The sequence below is a fragment of the Hibiscus syriacus genome, unplaced genomic scaffold, assembly GCF_006381635.1.
Source record: "Hibiscus syriacus cultivar Baekdansim isolate YM2019G1 unplaced genomic scaffold, ASM638163v2 tig00111366_pilon, whole genome shotgun sequence".
NCBI lineage: Eukaryota > Viridiplantae > Streptophyta > Magnoliopsida > Malvales > Malvaceae > Hibiscus > Hibiscus syriacus.
Genome location: NW_024063071.1, coordinates 1,101,195 through 1,115,935, shown reverse-complemented (window position 1 = coordinate 1,115,935; position 14,741 = coordinate 1,101,195). Strand labels below are relative to the sequence as shown.

Sequence of the window (14,741 nt, the reverse complement as noted above, 5' to 3'; positions counted from 1 at the left end):
GGTGAACCTCGATGATAATGTAAGATATGTTATTGTCCGTATGGAAGGACAAGGCAAATCCGCTTGCAACATTCTCAGTGCTGCAATGCTTTTGAAGTGGCCTAGGGGAAGCGAATGCTGCAAAGCGAATTGAGAATGTTGTTCTGGATACTCTTAATAAGGGTTTCCGAACGGACGATATATATTCCACAGGAAATGTATAAGCTCCTTATCCCAAAACACCCCCTTTCTTTTCTTGATGTCTTTTTCTAATTGTTTTTTTAAAATGGAAAATATATATATATATATTTTGATCAAAAGAATTCAGTTATCTCAATTCTCTAGTGAATGTTTGTGGAAGTGAAAGAACTTTAATGACAACATGATTTGAGTTTCTCAGTTATGTCGGGAGAAAAGTCGACAAAGGCTATTTAGACTTTAGAGATTAGCAACATGATTTGGCTTACTGTTTTTATTAACTATTCTCTCTCTTTCTTACCCCATAAATTATTTTATCTTCTTTTTCATTTTCCTCTCTTTACAATTAGATGTTCCACCTAAATGTCATTTGTACAGTTCTAAATGTTGTTGCTACTTATTTCCTTGTGCAGAAACTAGTCGGCTGCAAGGAGATGGGTGAGGCTACTGAAATCCGTTGACTCGTCACATGAATAAGAAAACAGCCGACTACCAGCACAGGAGGGCTCCATCTGGGATAGCCTTTCTTTTTTTCTTTTCTTGTGGATTTCAAGTTTTTCAGACCAACTCTTAATGGTTAAAAAGTCTTAGCATGTTGTATTGCAGCCGAAACTCCATGTTGTACCTCACTCATAATGAGTGTACAGGTTTTGGATGTTGTAGTTTATGTTTTTAGCTATGGAATGTGTAGCTTGAAACTTGTCTTAGAGCTGTAGTTTGAGTTACTTGTTTAAGCCTGAAAGTTTGTTCGATAGGCTTTAGCAAATAAAAAAAAAAAAGCCTCATTTTAGAAATGACCTGGCCTTTGGGTAAGTTGAAACAACCAGTTTAATAGTTTTCCGATCGAACTTACCACTGACATGGCAAGTTCCCGGTGAGTATATCCATGTAAACTTTTTGTGTTTTGTTTTCGTTTCGTAAAACCCTTTGAAAACTTCCCCACACTTGACCATCTCAGTAGGGAGATTGAGGTCGAGTGGTTTATTACTGGACCAACGGGTTCTGACTTGATTCAACTTAATCAGGTCGATTTTTTTTAAATGTCGGATTCGGGTTAAGTCGGGTCAGATTTTTTAGAGGTTATGTTCGGGTTTAGGGTGAAAAATATCGAGCCGATCCGAGGCGAAAAAATATAATTTTACCTCATATATTTAGGGATAATTGTAATAATACCTCTTTCTCTCTCTCTCTCTCTCTCTCTCTCTCTCTATATATATATATATATATATATATATATATATATATATATATTTCAATTAAATCTATATTTTTATTGAATAAAAATAATATTTAAATAAATTATTGTTTTAGGTTAGGTCGGGTTCAAATTTAGTCTTAAAAAGTCGGTTCAAATTCGGATCAAGTGGAAAACATATATTTTTTAGTCGAGTCAAGTGGAGGGTTATAATTTTCGGGTTAAACTGGATTGACTGAAAACCCAATTCGACCCATGTCCATCCATAGATTGCAGCTAAGTTACTCGTAAGATACTCCTCAAACCCCCTTGCCAATGTATGACCCGTGACCACTCTACCTTTGTTGCTTCAGCTTGGTCAGAAAACACCTTTGCTAATTGTGTAAAGTAGTTAGTTATTTTAGTTAGCAGCTGTTAGATAGGGGTTAGTTGTATAATTTTGTATATAAAGTTATAAATACTTGATAAAAATATTAATATATATATATGAAATTAATTCAATCTAAAAATTATTTTATTCAACTACAATAGAAGTGGATTTGTTTTTATTATTCAACATAAAATAATCCATAATACTCTCTTTCATCCGATTAAATTTGTCCATTTTGATTTTAAAATTATCCCTTTCAAAATATTTATTAGAAAAGTCAACAAATAATAATATTATATTCAAATAAGACCTTGTTGTCTGAGTCGGATACCTGTGAGTTCGCTAAGCTTTCATTCTTCGCTCGGGATGGAATTCCCTCTAGTTCGTTCACTAAGCTTTCATTCTTCGCTCGGGATGGAATTCCCTCTAGTTCCAATGATCATTAGTGATGACAGTTGATGGTGACTGATAGTGACTGAGGTAGTGGTAAACGTCATTCATTAATGAGAAATTTATATCGGAGATTAAATTGATATTTTATTTAAAAAGCAATGATTAAATTAATAATTTATTTAAGATTTAAGAATCAAATTTGTATTTTATTTAAAATTAGTGCTTAAATTAAAAATAGATATTTTTATTAACATTTGACAATGTCAATTAATGCCATTTAACATTTTAATAACCAAAAACATTATAAGTTAATATCATAAGTGATTAAAATTTTGCATTTTAAAGACAAAAGATAAATAAATATGAAATGACCATTTGGTAGTTTACGTTTTCAATATAATTTACAGTTACCTGAATTGCCCGTCTTCTTCCAAACTAGTCCGACTACAAACTTATTTTATTCCCTTTACAAATCTGTCCGTCTCCTCTGTTGTTCCTCCAATTGAGACTCAAAGCGTCAACTCACGACCAGAACGACGGCGTGTTAACGCACACGGGTTAACCTTACGCCTAACCTTTCCTTCCTTTTCTCTTAATATATTTAGGGGTAAATTACAGGATCGATCACTTTTATTTAAGTTCTATATAATTTTTTCTCACTAAATTCAAAAAAAAATATTAATCACTTTCGTATAATTAAATAAAACTAAAATTACTAAATATTATATTTTTAAATTTAGTGCGGAAAATTGTACCAAACTAAAAATAAGTTAAAGTGATCAATCCTGTAATTTACCCTATATTTAGCATAGCATATTCAATTCTCTTATGTGCCTTCCGTTAAACGATAATGTTTTCTCCATTTCCGATTTCTTCCCTTTTGCTCACTATTTTGGAGCCTACTTAAATGCACAATGTTTGAACTATGAGTTTTTTTTTAATAATAGATGGACGTTGAGGAAGAAAAAGAAGTTCCACCTGGTAATGATTGTTTGGCCGAGGGAAAATGTGACGCCCAGAGTCTAAAGGAAACAAATAGTGATCCAACTGAGTCGTTTGAAGTTCAAAATGGTTTACCCGATGGAAAGAAAGAGTTGTTGCTCCAGCTGTTGGAATGTAATTTGAATCTTATGAGCATATAATTATTATCATTGCTACGCAAAGGAAGCTGGGTTTCGTGTTAGGGTTAAGAATTCGTGGTTTAAGCGAAATAGTAGAGAGAAATATGGTTCTCTGCTTTGTTGTAGTAGCGAGAGTTTTAAAAGAAACAAAGATGTTAACCGTCGTTGTGAGGAAACTAAAACCGGTTGCCCTGCTATGATAAGGATGAGAGTTGTTGACTCGATACGATGGCGGGTGCTTGAGGTTATGCATGAGCATAATCACTTATTAGGTGCCAAAATTTATAAATCTGTTAAGAAGATGGGCTCCGGAGCGAAAAGTAAGTTGCAATCGAGTTCTGATGCTGAAGTGCGAAGCGTCAACTTGTATCGTCCATTAGTGATAGATGCTGCGGGTAATCGGAAACCGAATAGCAATGCAGTGGCAGTTAGGAAGTTATAAGATCACCCAGATCAGCTCAATCTTAGAAAGGTTGACTCGCAAGCTATTTGTAACTACCTTTTCCGTTTGCAGCATACAAACCGGAGCTTCTTTTACTTGATGAATTTCAATGACAAAGGGCATTTGAGGAATGTTTCTGGGTTGATTCGTGATGTAGGGCGTCTTGTGGCTATTTCGGGGATGTCATTTATATTGACAACACTGTCTTGTGAAATAGATATGAGACAAACTGTGTTACTTGGTTGTGGCCTACTTTTCGGTGAGACATCCGAGTCTTATACTTGGATATTCAAAGCATGGCTTACGTGTGTTTCAGCACAGTGTCCTCAAACCATTATTACAGACAGTTGCAAGGCTTTGCAGAATGCAATTGCAGAGCTGTTTCCCAAATCTAATCATCACTTCAGTTTGTCTTGCAATGAAAAGAGTTCCTGAAAAATTGGGAGGATTGCATAATTATGATGCAATCAGAAAAATGTTTTTCAAGGCAGTTTTTGAAACACTTAAGGTGGTTGAATTTGAAACATGGGGATTTATGGTCCTGCATTTTGGTGTTGACAATGAATGGCTACGATCATTATGTGAAGATTGAGCTCGGTAGGCTCCTGTTATCTAAAGGACACATTTTTTTGCTGGACTATCTGCTTGGAGACCTGATGAGAATTTAAGTCCCTTTCTTGATAAATATGTGCACAAACAAAATCCTTTGAAAGAATTCCTTGATAAGTACGAGTTGGCATTACAAAGAAGCTCAAGGGAGAACTCTTGCTGATATCGAGTCGAGAAACTCCAGCCCTGCATTGAAAACAAGATGCTCCTTTGAGTTGCAACTCTCCTAGTTGTACACGAGAGAAATTTTCAAGAGGTTCCAATTAGAGGTAGAGGAGATGTATTCCTGTTTTAGTACAACGCAGTTACATGCTGATGGGTCTATAATCATCTTCTTGGTCAAGGAGCGAGTCCTGGCTGAAGGAAATAGGAGAGAAATTAGAGACTATGAAGTACTTTATAACAGAACAGCCTGTGAAAGATGCATCTGCAGTTGCTTTAATTTCTACGAATATCCATGCCGGCATGCATTCTGCGTGCTTAACTTCAATGGTGTAGAGGAAGTCCCTTCCACACGTTCTCTTGCAATGGAAAAAGGATTACAAACGCTTCTATGTTCCGGATCAAGGTTCCAATACTGTTGATGCCGTTGATCACCTGCAATGGTTTAATCAGTAGTATAGAAGTGCCTTGCAAGTCGTGGAGGAGGGGACAATTTCTTTACACCATTACAAAGTTGCATTGCAAGCTTTTGAAGAATCTTTGAATAGAGTTCACGAGGTAGAAGCTTTTAGTTTTTAAGAGAGCCATTATAACTATCTACTTTCTTGGCTTCCCAGGCACCTTTTGGTGTAACCTATGACTTTAATGCTTCACAGCTTTTCCTTTGGCCTTTCAGCCCGTTTTAAATGATCAACATTCTGTTTTAAAAAAATCGGGTATATTTGTGGGTTAGGTTTTCAGGGTGTTGGTTGGCTGTTAAGCTTCTAAGGCTCTTCTAGGCATATTTGTGGGTAGATTTATGGTTGTTGGTTCTGTTTAGTGTATATTTAGGATAGAAATAACAATAAATCCATAAAATGCGCCTCGCCTACGAAAGGCGCGCGCGCGCCTTCGCCCTGTGCCTTGCGTCTATGCTCCAGAGATCTTTTGCGTTTTAGTGCCTTTTAAAACTAAGGGTATAAGAAAAGCAAGATTAATGCAAACACATTTTGAAGGTACATGATTCTTATAAATAATATTGGTCTCCCTTTTCATTTCTTATTCACCCAACCTTTGTAATTGAGGTTTGGTTCAATTAGCCCAAGTAGAGTATAAATGTAATTTCTCGTATAATTGCTTCAGTAACCATATTCTAAAGGGTCTCCTACCCTCATTTTTATAGATTAAGGATACATACGATTGTTTTAAGCTCCTTTCTTTCATGGAAAATAAAAGGTACAATACCAAGGGTTTAATAAAATGTGTTTTGCTCTTTTTAAGTAGTAGAAACACGGGTTTCAAGTGTGATCATGAAACATTTCGTTGCAGGTTTTTAAGCATGTTTGAGTAAATGCATCATGAAAGATGGCAGGTTTGTTTCATTTTCGACTTGGTTTTGTGTATATCATCAATCCTCGAAAGCTATAAGATCTGCCATCCATGCCGAACCGCATGTGTGAAGTCGCCTGCGGCACATACATGAATGGTGAACGGCAACATTTTATGGAGATAACGTATGTTTTTCAGACCCGTAACTCATCACCAGAGATTAGATCTGCCATAACTTGTTACAAGCAAATGGAGCTGAATAAAACCACACATCAAAAGAAGTAAGAGTCCACCAAAGCACAGCCACGACCGGACCTCGCCGTTACCTTTGGGAATGGATTTCACCTGCAATTGAAATGCATTAAAAATCAAATTAACCCAATATGTTTTTTTGAAAGAGGCTGATATGCCTGGAGTGCCGATTGCAAGGGATTGGGAGCCTGCTTGAACACCAGTTCCTATTGATTTCCGATAGTAGCAACATTTGTGAGAGAATTCCCTGAACAGGTTTTTCGGATTCCCCAGGCATAGGTGATGGAGCCAACGGAGTTGAAGGTGAAGGAACAACAAAAGGTGAATTTGCAGATTGCAAGGAGTTCCAGATTTTGAGATGGATATTAGCAGTTTTGCTGACCAACCTGTGGGGAAGAATGCTGAGGCATCTGAGGAGATGCAGCCTGAAGTAGCTGCGGTGAAGAAACGGGAAATTGACACCTGGTCAACTGCTGATGGGTATAAGATTGCCGCTGGCCTGCCGGAAGATGTTGGAATACCCCAGACTTGGAACCAATCCCCTGCCTCATATCATTCGCATCACTCATCTGATGCAGCTGGGGCGTCTGGTGTGTCTGCATTTGAGTGGACAGTTGTTGCTTTGCTTGCTGCTGCGGCTGCTGCAGCTGCTGTTGTTGTTGCAGTAGCTGCTGCTTCTGTTGTATATATTGGTGCTGCATTTGGCGTTGTTGAAACTGTTGCTTGTACTTTTGTGACTGTAGCATTTGCTGTTCTTGATGTTGTTTCATATGCTGGCTGGTGCAGAAGCATGCTGGAACTTGACTGAAGAGGATTAATGTTTTGCGGCAGGACACCTGCCCCACTTTGTGATGACAAGCTGTTAAAATTTGCCTGCTGGGAAGTACTCACAGGATTCTGTTGTAATGGTCCTGAAGCAACCTGCTGCATTGAGACAAGGGTATTACCTTGTCCTGAATCCATATTGGAACCTGGCTGTAATGAATTTAACTTGGTCTGCTGTGCTGTCCAAACCCCAAGTGACAAAGAATTATGCTGCATGCTTGTCATGTTGTTAGGCTGCATTGCTGGCACAGAACCTTGTAAATTTATCGACTGCAACTGAGGGTTCATTTGATTATCATGAGACTGTGTCTGATTCATTTGTGTTTGTGCTTGTTGCATGGAATGCATATGAGGTGGAGGAAACTGTCCTTGCTGCAGCATCGAGACAGGCTTCCTTGGCCTATTGGAATTCACAAAATTTATTATTTGCTTCTCATACAAACTCAACCTCTCCTTGAAAGGGGCTGTTATACTCGCTTTGGGAACAGATAAGAAAGCTAAAATGCGCTCCAACATGGCCTTGAATAGTTTCAACTTGTCAAGCTGCTCAGACTTTGGCTCCTGTGGATTAGAATCATGCTGGACAATAGGACACAAAATTGTTTTAAGCAACCCAAGTAAAATTGCAAACCACTATTCCACCAGATAAGCATAAGTGAGACCACTAAACTCTGTCTAAAGGAATAGGATTCAAGGAGCAACACAAAAGTGGGGGTGGGATCAAAAGCTTTAACGTAGAGTAGTAACAGGTTCTCTCAATTTTTTTAATAGATACAGCAGCAGAGTATGGTGCAGAAGAGCTCTATCACTCTTGAGATGTTAAAGAATGCATATATAAGAAGATTATGCAATGAGTAAACCTACCTGCTGCAACTTGGTAGCAATTTTCTGGTACATCTCATTCAATTCAGGCAAGTATGTCTCCTTCAATGTCTGGATCTGTAACGTTAATTCAGGCAGACTGGTTAACCAACAATTAAACCATTCAATTTATCCAAGTTTCATTGTTTATACAAAAAGCAAAACGATTTTTCCGTTTTCTGACTAGCAGGCAGTGATTTTCGTTAAAATTACAGAAGAAACAAAGGAATCAATAAAGGCTTAATATGAAGTCAAGCATGCAGATATCCTTGGTCATGTTTCCCTGTTCAAAATTAATAGATCTTTCGTAGAGCATGAACAATATGCATTTATTTTCTATTGATAACAAACTAATAAAATGCCTAAATTTCTTTAACAAAATTTATTTTAAGTTGCTAATTCTTCTTTTTTAATTTCCTGTTAACAGACACATCCCAATATACTGTAATATTCCTTTTTATAACCAATTTCCTGCAGATAAAACCTAATTAAAGCCAACTTGTAAGTACAATATTATCTATAGGAGAATAGTCAAGAGTTTTTACCTTCTGATATACCTCTTCTTGCAAATCACCACCGTTAGCAAGCCCTGTTTGAGCTGTGGAATCTAAAGATGCTAAAAAAAGGATCATTACACGCATGAGAAAAACAAAAAATTTTGGAGGATGGAAAACATTGAAATAGATAGTTTATAGAAGAAAGGTACAATTGAGCAAAAAAACAACCAAGTCTCATAGCAAATTAAGGTAGACATAGCATAGAAGGGTAGGTTGCAATCAATAATCAAATTCCTATGTCATAAAATTCCATCAGACCAGCCATGGGGTACAACTAAAAGGCATTTGAAGAAACCATTAAACATATTGGACAAACAAACAAGAGGCTTTTATTGCTAGTTCCTGCAACTAATCATGCAAATCCAAGTTTATGGGGTTACTCATTTAAAAACACACTTCCTACAGTCACATTTCAGTGCCTTTTTCTTTTGGGTACTCCAAGGCATCTATCTACTACTTTACAAAAGCAGCTAATATGAAGTTTCTTTCCATAATGACACAAACACAACTAGCAGTTCAAAAGTCATTCTTATTTTCAAGGCTACGTTTTTTAGTTTCTTGAGTTGACAGATAAAAGAACAAAAGAGATCAGTTGGAATAGGTGTAAATGAGTGAGTTGTAGAAAGTCTGGGCAGATTTGGTTTGTTATCTGTAGATAGCTTCTAGTTAGTTAGGATTAGATATTATCTTTAATTTGAAATTTAAAATTGTACAGTTTGTCACAGCAACCAAGTAGCAGCTAAGTAGGAGTAAAGCTCTAGGATCTCACCTTTAAAAAGGTTTTCTTTTTGTAAATATTGAATGATGAAATATACTGTGAAAACATACCTGGTTTTCAACAGTTTCTACAAATGATTGATAAGTTTAAGTAACATGTGAAGGACGACCTAAAAGAAAGTTATGCTGCTACCAGCCTATTATTCATTGAAAGAGAAATATGTTAAGTTAATAAGGGTGAGTCAATCTAAAAGCATTAAGAAACTTATTGCACAAATTATACCGAGGAATACAAGGTTCATATAAAATTTTAATGAAATCTACAACAGAATCTCATGTCCCAACAAAAGCCGTGAGACTCAATCCAAGGACCACACAATTTTGAGGCCTTGACACTCTTTTGACCATCTAATGCATGGATGAACCAACTTGCTTTTACATTGTGCATCCTTCCAAAAAAACTGACATTGGCAAGTTCGTAGACCCTCTAGTTTGATGCAAAAACTCATTGAACAAAAGAAACCAATTATCGTCAATAAAAAAAAAAAGAGAGGACCAATTATTTGTTGAACAGGTGAAGAGATTAAAATCCAGAAGCTGCCTGTGGGCTGACAAAACCATAGCAGAATAGCTGCAGGAACGCATCAAGAATAATACAATAGCACAATCACAGCATTCAAAACCTAAAGAGTAACATGGATGACAAACAAATGTTTCTTGTGTCGTACAAAGCCATGCAATGCCAATCATCAGCTGAATGAAAGGCTGCCACTAATTTTTTATATAAAGTATTTGATCCTAGGGCTAATCATCTAAATAAAAAGTTCTTTGATGAGATAACATATCACAAGTTCATAAGGAGTTTCTCTTAATCTCCTAAGTTGGAATGGAATTACTTTCTGGGTAAAAATGCAATGCAAAAACAATACCATCACAGGAAAAGTTGCACAGATCAGTTAAATAACACAAGATCTGAAAGCAACCAAGCAAAGAACAAGGGCAGGTAATGGCATAGATTAAAAACATACTTGATGATGTCTCCTGAACAGCTCTTTGTGATTGATACAACTGCTTTTGCTGGTCTGTCAAATTTTGTGATTGAAGCAAGGAGCTTGATACTTGACCTGATGTTTGAAGCCTTTGCTGCATATTTGGTTGTAACTGATTCGGTTGCTGTTGCAAACCCAATTGTTGCTGCAAATTAGACTGTGATTGCATCTGCGACATCAGTTGTTGTTGCTGCTGTGACTGCTGGGATGCCTGCCCTTGAGTTGGTAACAAATTAGATGCACTCTGCTGCGTTTGTTGGAGTGGAACTTTAGGGTGGGATAGCATGTGTAAAGATTGCAGGTTAGTTTGCATGCTTGAGTTACCCGACTGGTTTCCAATTAATTGTGGTTGCTGTTGCTGTAATCCAGAACTATTACTCTGAGGACCCAACTGTTGCTGATGGATATTTGACAAGTTATTTTTTTGAGCCATTAACTGCTGCCGATGCTGTTGCTGTAGGTTTGGAAGATTATTAGCCTGGCCTAGCAACCTCTGCTGCTGCATTTCCGCAATGCTGTTTTGTTGTCCAATTAACTGATTTTGCTGTGTATTTGCAGCATTTGTCTGGTGTCCAATCATGTGTGGCTGCTGGTGTTGTGGCTGTGGAGGCTGCTGCTGCTGCTGAGGCATCATTGATTGCTGAGCCACTGGTGTTTGTTGATGAATACCAGAACTGGCAGCCTGTTGTGCCTGTTGCTGCTGTCTAAACTGTTGATGTTGCTGAAGCATAGACTGAGTTGACTGTTGTAGAGAAGATTGCTGTTGTGTTGAAGACCAGGAACAGGAGTTGCTTGCATGGAAGACTGCTGTATAATGGATGATGTTTGTATACCAGATTGCTGGGAAGATTGCAACTGAGTAGGTGGTAATAGGGTCTGCTGTTGCTGCATGTGAGACTGCATAAGTGAGGGCTGGAGATTTCCCTGTTGAATCTGTTGTTTCGTAAGTTGGTTTTGTAACTGCTGATGGTATAGATGCTGCTGCTGTTGTTGCTGTTGCGGAAGCACCTGTTGCCTTCCTTGCATTTGTCGCTGCTGATTAGCAAAAATATTGGAAGACATCCCTTGCCCCACTGAGTTCTGTGAAATTCCAGACATGTTCTGCATGTTCGAATTCTGGCCAACAACATTAGGTACAGGATTTTGGGTTAGACCAGATACAGTAGGCATTCCAGATTGTAAACCAGCAGAACTTTGAACTCCAGCAGATGCCATGTTATTTGGAACACTCTGAGATAACAGTTGTGCTTGAGATTGATTACTTTGTAATGAGATAGGAACTGATTGCCCCTGATTGTGAACTTGGTTCTGCATGCCTTGAGAACCTATCCACGATATTTATATTCAGAAGGAGATGTTGGAGAAGAACCCACAATAACTAAATCGAAAAACATTTAGAACTAGATAAAAAATTATTCCTAGCACATGCAGAGGTGTATTGAGTGGTCAACTCAGCAGCAAAAGAACAGAAAGGACGAGTACATGAAAAGAATTGTACTCACATAAAGCAAAATGAAGATTCTTGATATTACCTGGATCAGGTGGTTTGCTGTTATACCCTGTGTTGGGTATAGCATTCTGAGACTTGTTCTCCATTGCAAGCATCTTCAAAGATATTCTCCTTAGATAATCAGTCTGAACACAGACAATAACGTTAAAATCAACTTATATTCAAATAGAGAACACCCAAAACAACAATGCATCCAAGCATGTTAAAGAATGCCACTTTCTATGATTACCTGGCTGGTTGCAGCTGCAAAAATCTTATCCTCAAACCTTACAGCAATTTTCCTGAGTTCATTTAAACCATCTTGACCAGAAAATGGAAGGTGCCTCTTCAATGTATCCATTCTACATAGACAAGACATTGCATAAGTCATTGACACAAAAATACGTACATGTAAGAATCTTCAAATGCTAAATAAATGAATGCTAAGGACCAAGTTATCAGGTTCATCACATAACACAATCAAATGAACACTAACCAGGATATTATATAAGCACCAAAAAGTTTTCCTCTATAACGTTTCAGGACAGTCATTTAAATATCAAAAAGCCACAACATTGGAGCTAAGCATAAGGATATTTCTATTCCTAAGGACTCTTTAATTTCTGATCCTTCAATAGGGGATTCTTATTCATCCTACAATTTCTGAAGTCTTCTATTATCCCTTGGTTACCTCCACCTATGGGCTTCATAAAATTGAATGTGGATGCTGCCACTAGCAGTGATTGGAAGAAAAAGTGGTCTTGGAGGTATTTTAAGGGATCATTCAGGTGCAATCATAGGACCTTTTCAGGAGTCTGCGGGTTCGGGACCTCCGACATTGATGGAACTTAAAGTTATTCAAAGGAGATTTTCTTTCTTGGCCTCTTTCCAAGGGATGGTTAATGATCGGCTGTTTTTTGGTTATTGTTCGGAAGGGGGTTGTTGCTTTTTATAAGGGTTATTTAGCTTATCTTTTTATAGGGTGTAATTCTTATTTTCTTTAATGAAGTTCTAAGGCACTCTTTTCCTCCTTCCGCTGATTAAGGAGCTTCCATACAAGCTCCATTAATCAAGAAGGGGGTTTTTAATGAGGCCTTCAATTCTTATAAAAAAAAACCAATATAAACAAGTGACTGTCATTGCCTTCATACATCAGCTATATTCAAATAGACAACAACCATAATTTTCATTGTTCAAACAACGAAGTAGAAAGCAATGCTACTTAACAGAAACAAGTTATTTAATGAAAAGTCATAATTCAGACAGTAAGAACAAAATAAAACCACCAATTCATAATGCACATGAAAAAGATAACAGGTCCCAAGCTTACAAGGAACCAAAGATATAAAAGAAAATATATTTATTATTCAATCACATAAATTCATTAAATGATGAATCCCAATATGCCACATAAAGTTGGGCACAATAGCTTAACTGCATCAGGTTCCAGATATGCTGCCCATATATTGTGCTCTGGGTAAGACTTAAGAACAAGCTTTGGTTCTCAAGCCATGTCTTTACAAACCAAAGAAAGTGATTTGGAAAAGGAAATAAACCGTTCTTAATGGTAATGTTTGGCTCATAACAATACTAACAGAGACTATGAAACAAGCCACAAAATCTCAGTAGGTTAAATACAAGAGTATTTAGACAGAAATAATACCATAAAATTCACTTACATCTTGTTGACTATTCTTTGTCGTGAATCTGGATGCAACTGGGCTCTCCAATCACCTGGATCCATGGGGGACTCTCCACTGGGAGGAGTAGACCTCCAGTTATTGGTATCCATCAAATTCTGACAACACCAAAAGAGAACGGTCACAAAACTTCCAGATTAATTTTTTGTTATAAATTATGGATCATGAAAAAATAAAACTAGTAAGTTTGGAAACAAATCCCTCAAGTATGCAAAATATCTGACGAAGTTCTTTCATAAACACTTCCCTTCCACTTGTTCATTTCCATCTCTTGATAAGAAACTCAGAGTAAAACACGTGGTTATTAATATCTCCTTACATAAATTGGAACATAAATACCGGTAATGTTGCAACATAAATTGGACAACGTAAATCATTTGTGCATCACTTTTAGCTCTTGACAGTGCAGGATAAATGCCAGACACTCTACAATTGAACATGATCTTTAACTACTGCAAACCACAATTTTTACAATTGGCTATCTTTTGGTTGATACTTGATAGTACTATTATAATAATAGTAGTACCAATATCAAAACAAGTACTAGGTAACCTTCATTTGCAAGACTGTTAAGATTCCTTTGTTTTCTCTTTTTCTGTCCTAGGCCATTGACCGTTCGTAGAACACAGACAAACTCACTAAAACAGCACTACCTTCTTCCACCACTAAATTAGCAATGGCAAACATATCTAACATTCAACTAATTGCTATTCAGTGAATAACTAACGGTTAGTTGGATTCAGAGAATGCTACCGAGGCTCAGGTTTAAGAAAAAGTTTAGCCATCTTAACCAAAACCAACCGGACTTGAAACTCTTCCAGCTAAACATTTTTGACATCTTCCCAATGAAATTATCGCCCTTAATACGAACTTTATCGTGTATTATTACACGAAAAAAGAATAAGCGAATTACAAATATCAACAAAACCCATGATTTAAACTATTTTTAACATACGTAATTTAATTTTGGGGGGTTGCTTCTGGTATGGGCAATCCAAATATTTTAACAAGTTTTCTTTCTTTTACACATCATTTTTTTATAAAAAAAAGTATTCAACGTTAATTAACTGAGAGATTTAAAAAAATAAAATGAAACAAAACAAAATCTTTAATTCTAACGACTCAATAAACATTTTCAGGTTAAACTTTCGAGGAAATTAATGCAACGGAATGATAAAACCTATGAAAATTTTAAATTCTTACCTCAACGAAGAGCTCCCAATCGCAATAGAAATATCGGCCGAGAAAATTCCTCAGGGATTTTTCCCAAATACCGAATTTCCAGAATGAAATAAACTCACGCGGCCGATTCTCTTCGATTATACAGAAAGGAAATTCTACGCTTTACGTTTTGTTTTTCCGAAAGATGATCGGTGGTTTTATTTTTCCCTTTGTGGAGAATCGAAATAATTAACTATTATTAAGTGAAATAACGAGGAAAATCACGCGACGCTTATTTGTTTGGTTGAAAAGAAAGCAAAAGAAAACAAGGGAAGAAGAAGTAATAAAGTATA

At 36.8% G+C, this 14,741-nt stretch overlaps 3 pseudogenes; 2 read left to right on the top strand and 1 right to left on the bottom strand.

Annotated features, from left to right (window-relative positions):
- The window catches only part of LOC120159528, a 30,844-nt pseudogene extending 30,190 nt beyond the window's left edge, over nt 1-654 (top strand).
- Nucleotides 655-970: 316 nt separating this feature from the next.
- On the top strand, nt 971-5,048 carry LOC120159526 (annotated as a pseudogene).
- A 1,187-nt stretch (nt 5,049-6,235) lies between these two features.
- Nucleotides 6,236-14,741, bottom strand: LOC120159562 (annotated as a pseudogene).